Source organism: Anas acuta, chromosome 17 (genome assembly GCF_963932015.1).
Source record: "Anas acuta chromosome 17, bAnaAcu1.1, whole genome shotgun sequence".
Taxonomy (NCBI): domain Eukaryota; kingdom Metazoa; phylum Chordata; class Aves; order Anseriformes; family Anatidae; genus Anas; species Anas acuta.
This window is the reverse complement of record NC_088995.1, coordinates 3678128-3692877: the sequence shown is the minus strand read 5'-3', so window position 1 is coordinate 3692877 and position 14750 is coordinate 3678128. Positions and strand designations below refer to the sequence as shown.

General features: G+C 43.9%; 1 long non-coding RNA gene across 2 annotated transcripts in view; it reads left to right on the top strand.

The window, feature by feature from the left end:
- The window catches only part of LOC137841441 (uncharacterized), a 65531-nt gene that overhangs the window by 20214 nt on the left and 30567 nt on the right, over nucleotides 1–14750 (top strand). For both annotated transcript variants that reach the window (XR_011088618.1, XR_011088617.1), the window contains exons 9-10: nucleotides 530–698; nucleotides 9075–9284. This is a non-coding gene — a long non-coding RNA (uncharacterized lncRNA). The remainder of the gene's footprint in view (nucleotides 1–529; nucleotides 699–9074; nucleotides 9285–14750) is intronic.

Below are 14750 nucleotides of genomic sequence, written 5' to 3'. Positions count from 1 at the left end.
GCCCTTTAAGTGTAAGACCCCCAGGGAATAGCCCCGTGATGGGTACAAGGAGCATTCACAAGGACAAAGGCATCTTGCGAAATAATTAGCAAATATTAAGCTTTGTGCTTCATGGCAAAACAGAACCTAGCACATCAAGGGACAGATTTACTAGTGAGGACATGATGAGATACTTGTGAAGTATTTACTGCTGGATGAGTGACATGGAAGGGGTTGGCTGCTCCCCCACACCGTGTCCTGACTGCATCTCTGCTGCTGCAAGTTACAAGCTGTGCTGCTGCAAAAGTCACTGCTGACTGCACAGCAGGCCCTGGGATGACATTTTTCACTTGATTATCTGTAGGTAATGGAACCTTGTCCTTGCTCCAGAGCCAGCATAGTTTTCTTCCACATATTAGTTATTTTCAACAATAATTTCTCTCCCCTGTGCATCTCTGCAGCCCTTGGATGTCGAGATGTTCTTAGGGAGGATGATGGAAGGGCGTGGGGTGCCTGAAGAGGATCATTTATTTTATTCCATTTTATTTAGGTGTGGTATTTATAAAGGCTCCAAAATTGGCAGCAAGAGAAAGGCAAATATTCTGCTGAACTGGAGACCGCCCCAGCACAGACAGCTGCAGCCCAGCCTCTCCTCAGTCTCCCTGCCAGTTCTCTCAAGCATGACCTGGTTTGAGGACCACCTTCCATGAGATCAAAAGGTGATTTTCCCAGTGCTTGCTACACATGCCACTTTATTGCCTGTCAACTGGGTGGTGAGTATGTGAGACTGGAGGACTGCTGGCCTCCCTTAGATGAACCATGAATAACTCCAGGGAAGAAAATGGTGCAATGAAGGTCAAATTGATTTCTCCAAAGCCCTAGAGATGCAGCCTTCCATGGTGTTCTAGGGCATCCAGGGAAGTGGCTACTCAAAACTATCTGCTCTCTGATCAGCTGGCAACTTTCAAATCCCTCCAGCTCGGGGGATTGTGTGTTAACTTGGGAAAGGACCCTTGAAATACGGGACAGACAGCTGCTGAGAGAGGGTAGATGTTTGGTGCTCAGTTCTGCAGGGCTTTTCAGCTACAGAGCAGTTAGCTTCTTACATCTTTCTGTCTCACCATTCTTATTTCTTGGTACTTGCAATGACATGAAGTTTTGCTTCCTTGTAGCATTACTGAGAGTGAAATAAAATGCAGAATTTCTGTCTTGGGAATTTTTAACCTTTGTTTCCCTCTTTGGCTGTGAAAAAACACTGATGTTTCCAAATTTTTCATGGCAAAAAATTTCAAAACATCTTGGTTTGCAGAGGTCAGTAAGTTTTGCTCTGACATTTTTGGATCAAAAGTATGTGTTGCCGTGCTCCAAGTTGACATGCTTCCCTTTAGTTTGTTCAATTAACCCATAACGCTTTGCTTGAACTACATTCAACCCTGAGCATCAGCCTTGAATCGTATTTCCTCCTGGCAGCTCTCATCTGAGAATTTAATACCCATATTTCTCAGGGGACAGTGTGTAGCTGCTATCATGTCTCGCAGACCTTGGAGTCCACTCTGCATCAAGGAGAATGGAGTCCTCAAGGAAGGAGCCTGTGGGAAAGATGAGACATCTAAACCACAACCCCAGTGAAGCAGTGTACTTATAGGAAAATGAGGTTTTAAAGGTTTATTGAACACATTCAAACCAAAACATAGTTTTCTGATTTTGTTCCAACTGGCCCTGTAGAAAATGCTGCTTCTTGACTTTCCTTAATTGAAAAAAAAAAAAAAAAAAAAAGTGTATTTTTATTTCTTGCTTCTGAAAGGTAAGAGGGTTCAAAATCAGGATGTTTTTCTCCCTGAAAATTTCAATTTTGTGAAAACCACCTCTTTACTGGGCAGCCTTCCCAAAGGGAATCCCCAGCCAGCCCCAGTGCTAATATCAGTGCACACTCTTTGGAGCTGATCCAAAGGTCATTCACGCCATTAGACATTTTTATCGTGGACTTGAATAAACTTTGGACCAGGCTTTTTTGGCAGGAATATACACAGTCTGGAAACCTAAAAATAAATCCTGATTTGAAGCCATCCACAGCTTTTTAGCCACCACGATGGTATGAAGGTACGAGCTTGTCAGAGAGAAGATGATGAGATGATTTTGCCACCTCTGTGGCCAGTTATCTTCTGTTTGCTGAAATAAACAAGGAGAGAGAGAGCATTCTGCAAGCTCAATGTTAAGATCTCTTTATGTATAATTTCCCTGTGAAGCATCAGCTCCAGATGGAAGATGTTGTCTCAGGAGATGATCTGGTTTTCTGCTCAGGAGGTTTTGCAGCAGTAATAGCTCCTGGAATATGTAATGCTGTCATCCTCAGGTTTAGGAAACGGAGAAGTCCCTCCATGATGCAGTTTGTCTGCACCAGTAGTTTTGGGGGCCAGCAAAAGGTGCTGTCCCACAAGAGAAAAAGAACTGCTCAAAGCACAGAATTTGTGCTTTCTATTATTTGTATCCTGTCCGTGGTCTCACAGGTTCACTGGAATGAGAGAAAGAAGAATACCCTTGATTGCAATGAATTGTTATCATCTCATTCACCCCACCCATTCCTCTTGCTATGCATCATGAAAAGATTGCTCTACAAACACTGACAGCGAGTCTCACACTGTAATTACCACGCCTAAACTCTTTCATCTGGAGCCTGCTCCAACTGTCTTTAATGGCCTGAATCTGACCTGTGCACAGAAAAAGCAAAGTGTTTCCAGCATTTCAATTCATCTTTACCGACACAAGAGTTTAACAGTCCGTCACTGCTTGCTGATGAGTCTTTAAAGCTGAACACAAGTAACTGGTCACTTACAGTTGCTGAGGTTGTACAAGTGGCCACATGTTCTGCAGCACCTTCAGTTGAATCTTCAGTTTGGTTGGTCTGTTTCCTTCCTACACATCTTTTTACATCCATCAGAGTACTGGATATTTTGTTTCCTACCCATAACTGGAAGGAGAGTGTTTGCCTCGTCCATGAGGTTTATAGCGGCCACTCTTGCTTCCTCCGTCCACTGGTTGCTGCAATTGTCTTGATTCCCAAGGCAGCTCTCACAGCTGCAGCAGTTTCTGTTGAAGGGTGTTAAGTTGTGGCAGTAATAATGCTGGCTCTGGTGAGAATACAAACGTGTAGTTTGTTGATCCTGGACTGCAGAGCAGTACTACTGCCTGGCAACTACACCGCAAGAGCTGGCAGGCAGAGCTGTTTGCAGCACACTCCTCTGAGAGAGGAAAGGGTGTTTTCAAATTTCTTCTCTCCCTCCCTCTCCTCCAAGTCAGAGCCTGCCAGGAAGCTTTGGAGAGAAGCGCTGGTGCTCCAAGTTGACTGTCTGGGCTCTTGCTGCAGGACATGGACGCCCAGCAAACTTCACTGGGTCTCTGCAGTAGGTGTGCATCATTGTAGGCCAAGGATGGCACTGGGTCACTGGACATTGTCTGCTTTACAAGGAAATCTGCAAAAGCCTTTTGGGGATCAGCATATTGTCCTAAACATACTCAGTTGTCCAGCGCATAGAGCATTTAAATGCGCGTGGTAGGTGCTAACTTTTCACTGAAACCTGGTTCCATTTCAGTCTCTCTCCTAATTGTTCAGTGTTCAGAGGCCTGAGATAAATCTGAGTGAAAATGTGCCAGGGAACCTCACTGGGGTTATTCATCAGCAGAAAAACAATGCCAGCAAATTAGGGGGAAAACAAGCACCACATGATCCATTCTTACCCAACAGCAACCTTAGTTTGTGCATTCTGTTTGCGGTTTACCATGGGTACACATACGTTATCCCATCCAACCAGCTACAAAAAAATGTGGATCCTTTCTGGCCTCAGAGGCCATGCACTATCTTTTCTTGGGATGTAAGCAAAATGTTTATATATTGTTGTGAATTAGACACTGCTCCATGTGACCACTGAGGAGGGAAGGGGCAGTATGTTCTCTGCTTATAGCTACAGCATGGTTTTGACATGGAGCTGGGTTAGGATGTCAGAGTTTGCCTGACAGGCAGAGTTGCCACGAGATATAACCAGGAACACATCAACAGCCCCCAAGGTACAGCCACCTCAGGGTGAAAGACAGCAGCTGTTTCATCATTCACAGAAACAGTGATAAAAGAATATAACATATGGCTGAAACTTCAGAGGGAGATTTGTGTTGACAAAACTTAGTTGCCCTGTTTGGAAATGGTCTAGAGAGAGAGTTTAATGTTCAGGGATTGTACAGTCACAACCTTGATTTTCCATCTGCTTTGATGTCTCAATTAGCAGAACTTGGAGTAAGGGTAAGGGGAGCAACTTCATGGCTGTTTCCAGCTTTTTTTTTGGTAAAAAGGGTTTATTTATTAGAATAGGCAGGTCACAATTTAACTGAGAGTTTGTTAAAGGAATTCAGAGCCTGTGGGATTTATGACAAGGTAATGAAAGAGGAGTTCTGATAGTTACCCAATAAGCTTCTTTTTGCAAGAACATAAAGTTAAAGAAAAAAAAAAAAAGATTTAAAAAATGAGGATTATTTTTTTTCATGAATGGGTTCTTGTAGTGTGCAGGCTGCTAACACTATCAACATTGTTTCTGGGGAACTCCAGACATCTAATCAATCTTCATTCTGTAAGAAAACGTTCCAAATTATACGAAAACCACATGGCTTCTCCTGTTTGTAGGGAAAAACCTGACCTGACCCCATCTGTGCTCCAGAATGGTTGAGTCCCCATCTTAGGACTAATTCCAGCAATGGTTGTGATCCATTTTCATTGTCCCAGCACTCAGCAGAAGGCATTTTGTGTAAGGATGCAGCTTTCCTTAAGTAAAGAGAGAGGTGTTCCAGGGAACACGTGGAAGAGAAGATGGAGCTGGAAGCACTGCATTGCACATCCAGGCTGTTCCCAGGCTGTTCGTATCCTTTAGCATGTAGAGGTCTTGGCAGATGCATGCATGATCTTTGCCTGGTGTAGAGAATGCACCATTTGCCTCATTATGACTGCACTCTCTTGCTTCAGCCTCTGAGAATTCTGTCCTGTTGTTGTTGTTGTTGTTTGTTTGTTTTTGTTTTTTTTTTTTGGTGGGGCCAGGATTCAATGTTGGGTCAGGACAGTATCACCACTGTTTCTGAGGCACCTCTCATCTGCCTCCAAGGCCAAGTGTGTCACCCATCGAGGCTGTGAATGGGAAGCACAGCTGTGAGCGTGACCTGAGGCTGCCCTTCAGCACACTGCAATGACCAAGCAATCCTGCTCAGGCAGGCAGATTGCTTCCCGGGATGCCTTGCTATAGGAAGGAGGCAGAGAGATGAGGCCAGAGGCTGTATCCAGGGCCATTCTTCAACCCTCTCTGTAGCAGCAGGGGAGAGCATTAAGGATTTTTTGTGGGGGGCAAATTAGGAACATTCTGGTATTTTCCAGATAGATCTAGTCACAAAAGGGGCGTAGCAGGGTAGAGTCACCACTTCCCAGGGCAGCACTGCACTCCTGCCTTTCTAATTATCTGCTTGAGCTTCTTTTCCTCGGAGATTCCTTGATGGCAGAGTTCCCCCACAGGTTAAATTTCTCTGGCACATGCTGGTTTGCTGTCTGCTCGCGCTCCAGCACTGGACCGTGGGAGGCCAGCCCCTGCTGGCTGCTTCCATGGAGTGTGTGATAATCCCTCATTTGGTTGTGGAGGGGCTGGGAGCAGTTGTCTTCAGACAATGCGTCTTCCAAAACTTTGAGGACAATTGCTTTCATTTGACCTTTATACACACATCATGCAGACATGATAAGTGTAAAATAAATACTGGTTTTATTTATAAATATACATAAAACTATATATATAAATGCAAGTTTATAAGGCAAAGGCAAATTTCTTTGAAGAAAAGGGACTTCTGCTAAAAAGCTGTTATCCTTTGAAGACTAGTAGCTTGTCTCATAAATTACCCTGCTGGTTCCTCAAGATCTGGTGTAGAAGTGTGGTGCACCCTAGGTACTAGTTTCAAAGCCCCATTCAAACCAAAGCAAACTGCAACAAGTTGTCTCTGGAAAACAACTGAACTATGAATAGACCTGGAGATTTAAAAAATAAAAATAAAATATAGAAAAGACAAATTAGTCAGCTATTTAGCTGTTTTGAAATAGGCTTTAGTGATAGGGTTTGCATCCAATTTTCAAACTGCAGCAAGCATGGAGGAGGATGTTAGGTTCCAAATCTTGGTCTATGAGGAAGGAGAGCAGTGTGTAAATAAAATTAAAGGCAACATGATGTAACAGAGCACCAGACAGGGATCCCCCAGGAGGCTAGACCAGCAGGGTTACTGAAACTTCTCTGTGCCTCATGTTTTCCTGTTGTATCATAGAGGTCATAGTACTCTCTTTTGCTGTTTGCTTTAACAGTGATCAGTTCAGTTTCTCTCTTTAGCAAACAGATGCAGATCACCATAGTTGAAACAAGGAATGGTTTGGAGAATGAGAACAACACAATATCTGACAGAAGCTAGAGGAGCTGCTGGTAGCAGGATCTATTATTGAGATATTACAGACAAACCATTTACCAAGTTTCAACCTGCCAAAATCCTCATATAGGAGGAACCTCTTCATTTATTTTTAGTATAAACTCTAATCACATGAGCTGAAATCTGTCCTCATGTGTTTTGTTTTTTCTTTTTTTCTTTTTTACAGTTGCAGCCCCCACTTCTACCCAATCCACCAAGCTCAGGCAGCCAGCTGCCCCTGACAACATTAATAGGCCTTATTAATCCTGACCAGCCTCACCTGGGGCCTCTACCACCCCCTCTCTGCCTTTGTGCTGCGTGGCAGTATATAACCTCAGACCTGGGCCTCTATCTCTTTTTCAGGCTTTCTGTAGTAATGTGTGACCTGCTGCATCAGCATTGTTTTTTTCATGATGATCTGGACTCGGCTGAAGTTGCATGCTGCCACCACGTCTGCCTTGCTTGCCCCTTACAGGTATTGTGGGGCTGGGAGTAGGTTTCCAGGGGCCTGGCACAAGCTATGCTTGAAATCTGGTACCCAGCCCTGTAGGGAGCAGCTGCCTATTGCTGCTCCTTGCCAGATCTTTGCATGGAGGATGCCCCCTTTAGTAAGGGAACTATCTTGAATAAATATAGCCTTTTAGGTCACAGCAACCTCAGACTTCTCTTGCTTTCCTGGCTGGATCTATGTGAGGCTCTCTGCCTGTTTCAAGACTGGTTTGCTCTTGCTGCTTTTTGAACAGAGCATCAGGTGTCTGGAGGAGTCTGACAGAACTTTGTAGGTGCTTCATAGGACTGTTAGTGATGTGCTGCTCAGTTTCTTAGACTGTTGCATTTGAACTGTGTTTAACTGCTCTCTCCAGCCTTTTGACGTCAACCCTGCAGAAATGTTTTCCTATTGCATTAATGTTTTTCTAAATATAAAATACCTGCCATCTGGCTAAATGCACCTCAAGGAGAAAGAGGTAGTGTCTGTAGCAGGTAAGGCTGCCTGGGCATTCTCTACCATGTTTGGAAAAACACAGTCAAATGGAATATCCTAATATTGGTGCCTCAGCACTGCTATACTGGTCTCTGTTGCCCTGAAAACTTTGTTACCAGCATTCATATGACCAAACTGATCACCTGCTATATTTATTGTTGTGTACAGGCTCAAATGTCTCCCAGATGGTCAGTCTGAGTCACTAGCTACAAAAACAACTGCCTTGGCAGAAGTCATCTGAATGCTGTGCTAAAAGTAATTTGGTCTAGGTGGGAGCCTGAGAAACTTTCCTCCATCCCGATACCCCTCTGGCCTTGGACCATGTTTATCTTTCTCCTGATAATCAACTTTATGATTTTCTGGTGTTCCAGGATCAGATATCAATAAAGGCTCTGGTATTCAGTGTGCTACGTGCCAACTCTCTGAAAACATTTTAGGCAGATCTTTGGGAGATACTGAAGGTGTTTTGGCTTAGGCAGGTACAAAGGCAGAGGCACGTGTCCCTTTGTGACTGATTGTGAGCCGTATGAGCAAGTGGTTTGTCCTAGGGGTAGGGTGGGGCCTAGATTGCCTGATTCCTGGTTCTTTCCATTCTAACCTGTGTGCTATTAAAACACAATTCTATTTATCCAGGAAACTAAGGCTGGTCTAAGAGAGCCAAACAAGTCCCCCTAAATGAGGGGAAAAAAAAAATCTTTTGAACCCTTTCTGTGGAACACATATTTTCTCATTCTTTCTTAAATAATGTCAAGGAAAGATGAGAAAGATCAGCAAGAAATCTGTCCTGCCCTTTCTATGTCTACCTTTGGTGTGTTTTTGTTTCTTTCCAAAACAGTTAAATTTCCGGACAAAGAGAATTGGGACTTTGCTTTGAGTTTCTTGGCTCTTCTCAGTTCATGTCTCGCTGGCTATTCCTTTATTCAAACAGAGGCTTTTGTACGCAGTATATGAGGTTGAACCGACAGCAAATATTATTACAGTCTCATATTCTGAATCGACACCAGCCAAGCCGCCCTTCTGCACCGCTCTAGCAGGATTTCATGTCAAGTTGTTCCCCTTCTCCAAAGATCTGATGACGGTGCCCTTCAGCACAGTCATTTGAGTCCCTTGACTCCACAGGGCTGGGCTGTGAACAGTGCTGTCAAGAAAAAAACAGCGTTGCAGTTACTCGCTGCCTAACTTGGACTGGGCTGCGCAGCTGAAATCAGGTGCTTTGTCTGGGTGAGCTGACTGCTGAGGTTTTGAGTGGCCTTCTCAGTCAGAAGAGAGAAAGCACCAGTGAGATCTGGGCCCTGTTCATGAAGCAGAGTGTTGAGAAATTAAATAGGGTTGAAGGAAAGCAGCTCTTCTAGGGACAGGGTTGTTGTAAAGAGAAACCTAGAAATAACTGGAGGATAACATCCAAGACAGCCTCAAAGTTGCTAACAGACTGTTCATTATCTCTCTCATTATCTCACTCTACTTCTTGCATCTGTTTATTGTTTTGTTTGTTTGTTTTACACTGTGCCTTGATGCCTTCTTCATTCAGCTGTTCCACAAATTACTTCCTTGCTTTAACTTTCAAGCCATCAGTGGCTGTTATTTATTTTCTTTTTCAGCTGGTTAATTGTTAATTGTTTTCATCCTTTTCTCTTCTCTTTGGCAGGAGAAAAGAGGAGATGGCAAGCATGAGAAGAGGTGTAGATGGAGGAAGTCAAAGCAGCAAGGAAGCTAGTCCCATCTCTTTATGAAGAGACATCCTGAAGAAACTCATCCTGTAGTCAGCATTCCTCCAGTGGTGATTACTGACATCTGAGGAGACTGACCTGTGGCATACTGTCACTGCAGCAGAGTATCTTGCTGGGAGAAAATTTTGGTGAGTGCCTTTTTCAGTTTCTCAGGGGTTTTATCCATGTCTTTAGTAGTGTGTGAACTGAGATGTGACAGGAGTACAGGCACTACTAAAGCCCTAAGATATAGTGAAGTGCTAGATTTGATACTGGAGGAGAGGGAAGTCAGCGTGGCTGCCTCTGGGCTTTCTTTCAGAAAAGGGTTCTTAACTTCGCAGTTCAGTGGAATATGAAACATCGTGAGCCAGTAACCGCAGTGTCCATCCCTCGGCTTCCTTGTGTGTCCACGTTAGGCTCCACTGATGTGCCTTTTCTTCCCCTGCCTTGCAGTTCATAGTTCAAATGCAGCCTTCACAGGGCATGTCTTGTGGGAGCCTGGAGACAGCTGTAGCTAGGCATGGGTCTGGCCATCCCTGGGAGATGGTCCTTCTTAAGTGAGACTTATCTCTGGGGCTTTTCGGTAAGACTTTTCTAATCGCATGCACTTTGGAAAGTTTCCAGAATCTCTCTGCCCCTTGCAGACTCAGAGGCTAATATGCACATTGCTTTAATTTGTTCTTCAAATGAAATCCAATTATACCTGTAGGTGCCTGGCTGTTAAGTCAGTAATTTACTTCACGGTAGCTTAGCATGTTTTTTAAATGCCTGTTATGCTAGGGGTTTCTGTTCACTGCAGGAATGTGCAAACCTGTAAAATAATACTGGAAAGAATTTCTGTGGGGGAAAAGAGGCCCAAGGTGAACCATACTTTTTTCCCCTATTCACCCATAGGGCCATAAAAGAGCTAACTAAGGAACTATAGGGTTGGTGCTACTTTACAAGCTTTCTTAACTTGTCAGCTCTACCGTAGTTGGTGTGTGTACTGGGTACAGATCTGGAGAGAAACAGAAGGGGCAGAGGATGCAATACAGGACTTCTTTCTGTAATATCAAAATAGTATCTCTGTGGTTTGTATGGGGTGGGATGAGCTTCAAGTGTAAAAGCATTTCTAATCTTAAAACATCTTCCCAGCCATGCTAGTGGGCTTAGAATCTCTCTCCTTGTGTGAACTGCCTTACCTTTTCCAAACTCCTTAGTGACACTGCATGTCTTCATGTCCTGTCCCTCTCCCCTGCCCTTGATTCGAGCTGTCCTTGCCCACATAAAGCAAGTTTTCTGACAGAGATGGGACAAACTTCCTTGGGGAATTTTCATGCCCTGTTTTACCACAGTTGTAGAGACCTACTGCACAGGTTGGACCTGTGCTTTCATACTGAAGGAATCAGAACAGTGCCACTTAAATCAGCGAGGTAGTGCCTTGGGAAAACAACAGAGATAGGGAAGGACTGAGCAGTGAGCCAAAGAAGGAGGGATTTGGGCTGAGAGGTGGTGGGGAGACAGCGTGTTCCATTCTGTTCCGTGCCAGCAGTGCTCTGAAGCCATGGGCAGAGCTGCAAGGAGTAAATGCACTTGGAGGAATCCGAGCAGCAGCTGCTGGCAGCTGCAACACCAGTTGTGCTGGAGTGGAGGAGGCAGCCCCGCACAGCCTATGAGGACTGCAGGAGCAGTAGTAGGTTTATGCTGCAGCAGCCAAAACTTAGTTTAAACAAACCAAAAGCTGTCTAACCTCAAAGCTGCAGGCATTCATCAGCCTTCACAGAGGCAACGTGTCTGGGGGCCAACTGGGACTTTTGCATGAGGATTTATCCTGCAGGAGCCTTTGGTTCTCAGCTGGATTAAAATTCTAGGCAGTCTTCTGCACACAGGCTCAGTGATCTGAAAGGATCTGCTGCTGAGGTTGTTTGAAGCAGGACCAGGGATTTTTGTGGAATAATTTTAAATGCCCAGCATGGACAGAACAGCACTAGTTGTTCTACAGTGGCTAAATTGGAGTCCTTTCCAACACACATGCTTTTACTCGGTTCTTGGGGACTTGTGGTCCCCAAATGTAACAACTCTTCCTCTGATTCGGTCTGTGTTTTTTCACAGACATCTTTAAAACTGAATAGCAAAGTATTTCAAAGCTTTCTCAGTGTTAGGACTGTCTTTCTGGGCGGTGTGGCTGGATTGCTGTATTCCATGTTACTCTGTTCAGTAATAAATGGTATTTACTTCATTGGCAGCATTCCCCTCTTTGCTGGCTACCCACTTACAAAGTAATCAATGACACTTAGCTTTAATAGGAGGCTCAAGCAGTCTGTTGGGGCTGACATTTTTCAGATGGGATGAAACGAGAAGAGAATCAAAGGACACTGCTTTGCTGGGAACAGGACAGGGTCACCTCTCGATACTGCGATGTTCTGTCGGACTTTCTAAGAAGCAAACAACACTACACTTTCAGTGCTGAAATCTTAGTAGCCTCAGGCTTTTGGAAAGCTCAATTTCATTTAGATTCTGGCATTTACTTTTGTTTGCTTGGACTATAAAGACCTTTTTATTCTGATCCTCAAGAACTGTTTACCATTCAGCACATGTGGTCTGCATCGCTCACACTAAAATCTTTTGAGGACTTGGCAACCATTTTTAGTTCTCTGATCAATGCTGGCTAAGGAACAATGGCAAAAGCCTATGGAATTCTGTTGCCCAAAATATGCTGCCCCTGTCCTGATTAAGTAGCAAACTCAGCTGAGGTGTAGGGGTTGCTGGCTTGATTTTCAGTGGTGCTGGTGTAAATCTGGAGTCACTCTGCAGAGCTGAGAAGAGGTGTGTCGGTGTAAAACCAGAGGACAACTTTGCCAGCTGCTTATGTGTCTGCATTGGGAGTTAAGATCTGGGCTTTGCCTTCTACCCTGATTTACAGCTTAGTGCTTCTGCACGCTCGGTGCTTGCCTTTAGCCAGTTCTGTGGGCAGTTGCCTTCTAAGGATGCACAGAGCTGGCACCAAGGCCTGAATCCTGTAGGATCCAACCTGGGCATACACTGGATTGAGCTTAATTGGAATCTTTTCATGAAGAGCAAAGCTTGGGCCTTGTAATAGCTTTTCTCTGAGCTCTTGGCACTCAGGGTATCAAAGGACCAAGACTTGGCTTCAGCAACTCTGCGTAGTTGATTGTAAGGATGTTAATCCAAGGGGAAAGCTCAGGTAGAATCATGCTGCTGGAGGTCCTAGAGTCCTCCCTGTGCCCTGACCTGCTGGGCAGGGAGCTGTGAAATCAGAGAACGTGAAACCATCCCCAGCCAGATGGCTTCCAGTTGCAAGAGCACTGCACTGAAGCACAGTCATAAAACAACTAGATGGCATTTAATTTCACTGATGCTTTTGTGTGGCCTTGTAGAGGCCATAGCTTAGCAAGGCACCTGCCTAAAATCAAGCACATGACTACCTTTATTCACTGCTTTGCTTTATTAGTGTAAAAAAAAAGAAGTCTTTCTCTTCCTATCTGTTTATTCAAGAAGCAAAGCTAGATAACTGTCCACTATGCTTGCTTGCTGTGGTTTGCTTACACCTCTCAGACTCTGCTTTTAAAAAAAAAAAAAATCTTGAAGCGGGTAGGGGAGGGAAAAGTCAGTCACTTCCTCAGGAAACACCTATAACAACAGCGCTTGGAAAAAGTATTCAAGAGAGCCTCTCCTGTTTTTGATTTTTTTTTAAACCTCTGCTCTAACTCCACAGCATTCTCCTTTTATTTATTTTTCTTGAGATGTGGTCCAATTTTTTAAATTTTCTCTGAGGTAAATGAGCAATAAGTAGTTTTCAGATGTTGACATAAAGTTAGGTGTACACCTGCTGACTGCCTCATAAAGAATGAAAATGCTTTTATTTAAGAAATGGCAAGTAAACTAAAATACAGCAATTAAGTTCCTTAATAAGAAACCCAAGCAGCTAAACTATATATGTATTTATTAAATCACACAAGATTTCTGAATGACCTTTTTCATTTGATGGTGCTTGATAAAAGCAGTTCTGATTTCAGTTCTTATTCAAAAACCTGGTATTCTTCAAGGTTTGGCCAAAGTGTGTATTTAAAGGAGCTTTCGGATCAAAGGGAGATGACCAAGGTTGCACATCAGTGTAAATTCTTAGGTCCCCAAGACGGAGTATATGCCAGTTCGGCATGCGCCTATTTTGTTATTGATACCTCCTTGAATTCTTAAGTTATAAAGTTATCACTCAAAGCAGAGCAGGTGCGCAAAGCAGCTAAAGTGTAAAACGGAGAGGTTAAGGTTCTTAATGTAAGTACTAATTCCTTTCTAGTTGAGAGCTTTTGAAGGGTTGTTCAGATGGCTTTCAAGAAATGGTGTTTCAGAGAAAAGTTAATCACGATGGGCTGGGCTGCTGCTGCTGGAATTTGACTGTTTCCTAGAAGGCATAAGGCCAAGCAAAGATGAGCTTTGGAATGGTGAAACCAGAATGTGTAGTGTGAAGCCAGAGAAGAAAGAGCAGCAGCGAGATGGGGAAGAAAGGAGACAAACACAGTGAGAACATAATCTTGTCTGTCTGCTATTGGAAGCTCTCACTGCTGAAGCTGGGAAAATGCACAGGCATGTGATTTTTCCTTGGATACGTTGCAGGACAGGGTAATATCAGTCTGATGGAGACCTTTGTCCAAAGCTCCCATACTGTCAGGGTCAAGCTGGGGGTCTGCTCAAAGAAGTAGCCTAGTCTCCCATTTGCTGTGTCCACGTATTAAGCCTTATAACTGAGTAGATTCTGCTTTCCGTATACACTCTGTTTTCATACTGACTGTTGTCTTTGCTCTCAGGAGACATTTTATTTGTACTAATGCAGCCTTCCCAGTTGTAATATTGTCTGAGTTAATAAAAAAAAAAAAAAGGAAAAAAAAATTCAGGCAGACTGTTTTGGACTTGTGTTGGGCAGTGTAAAGTATGGGGCCACTTTTCACCAAGACCAGACTGAGTTCAGAGCTGTGAGATGTCTGTGAACAGTATGTCAGTCTTTAATGGTTTTCCAGTTAAAAAAAGAAAAAGGTAAGTCAGAGCAAAGGGTGAATTTGATCCCTTCATCACGGGGTGGAGGGGAAACAGAAAGGTGGTCTTGAATTTCAAGCATGAGGCTTGGGTGTCTTTGAACTGAACCTCTGGGCCAAGAACAGTATCTCAGTAACAGGATATGTGATGTGGATTTTACAGCCTATAACTGCCTTCTAGTTAGGACAGATACTGATAAGCTCTGTTCAGGAGGTGTATGGAGAACTCCAAAGGTGTTCTTGGTAACGTCTCAGTGATCCTTTTGCAATGTAATGAATATCGCTTGGCTCATTTAAAATGTTAGTGCCTGGGGAGTCTGGAATTCATGGCTTTTGGTTAACGTGTGTAAATCCAGAAAAAACATACACGACATGGTTTTGATCATGAAGATGACAGACTGTCATGGTGTAACGTGCAAGTATCTTTGTGGCAGTGGATGATGTAATTGTAGGGCTCTGAATGTGTGAAATGCTACAAAGCTACAAGGCTGGAATTGGAAGGACAGCCAGTCAGTCAGCGAAGGGTCAGGGTCTGGTCTGCTGTCACTGAGCAGTTCTCCCAAAGAGGACCTTGGGATGAGGGCA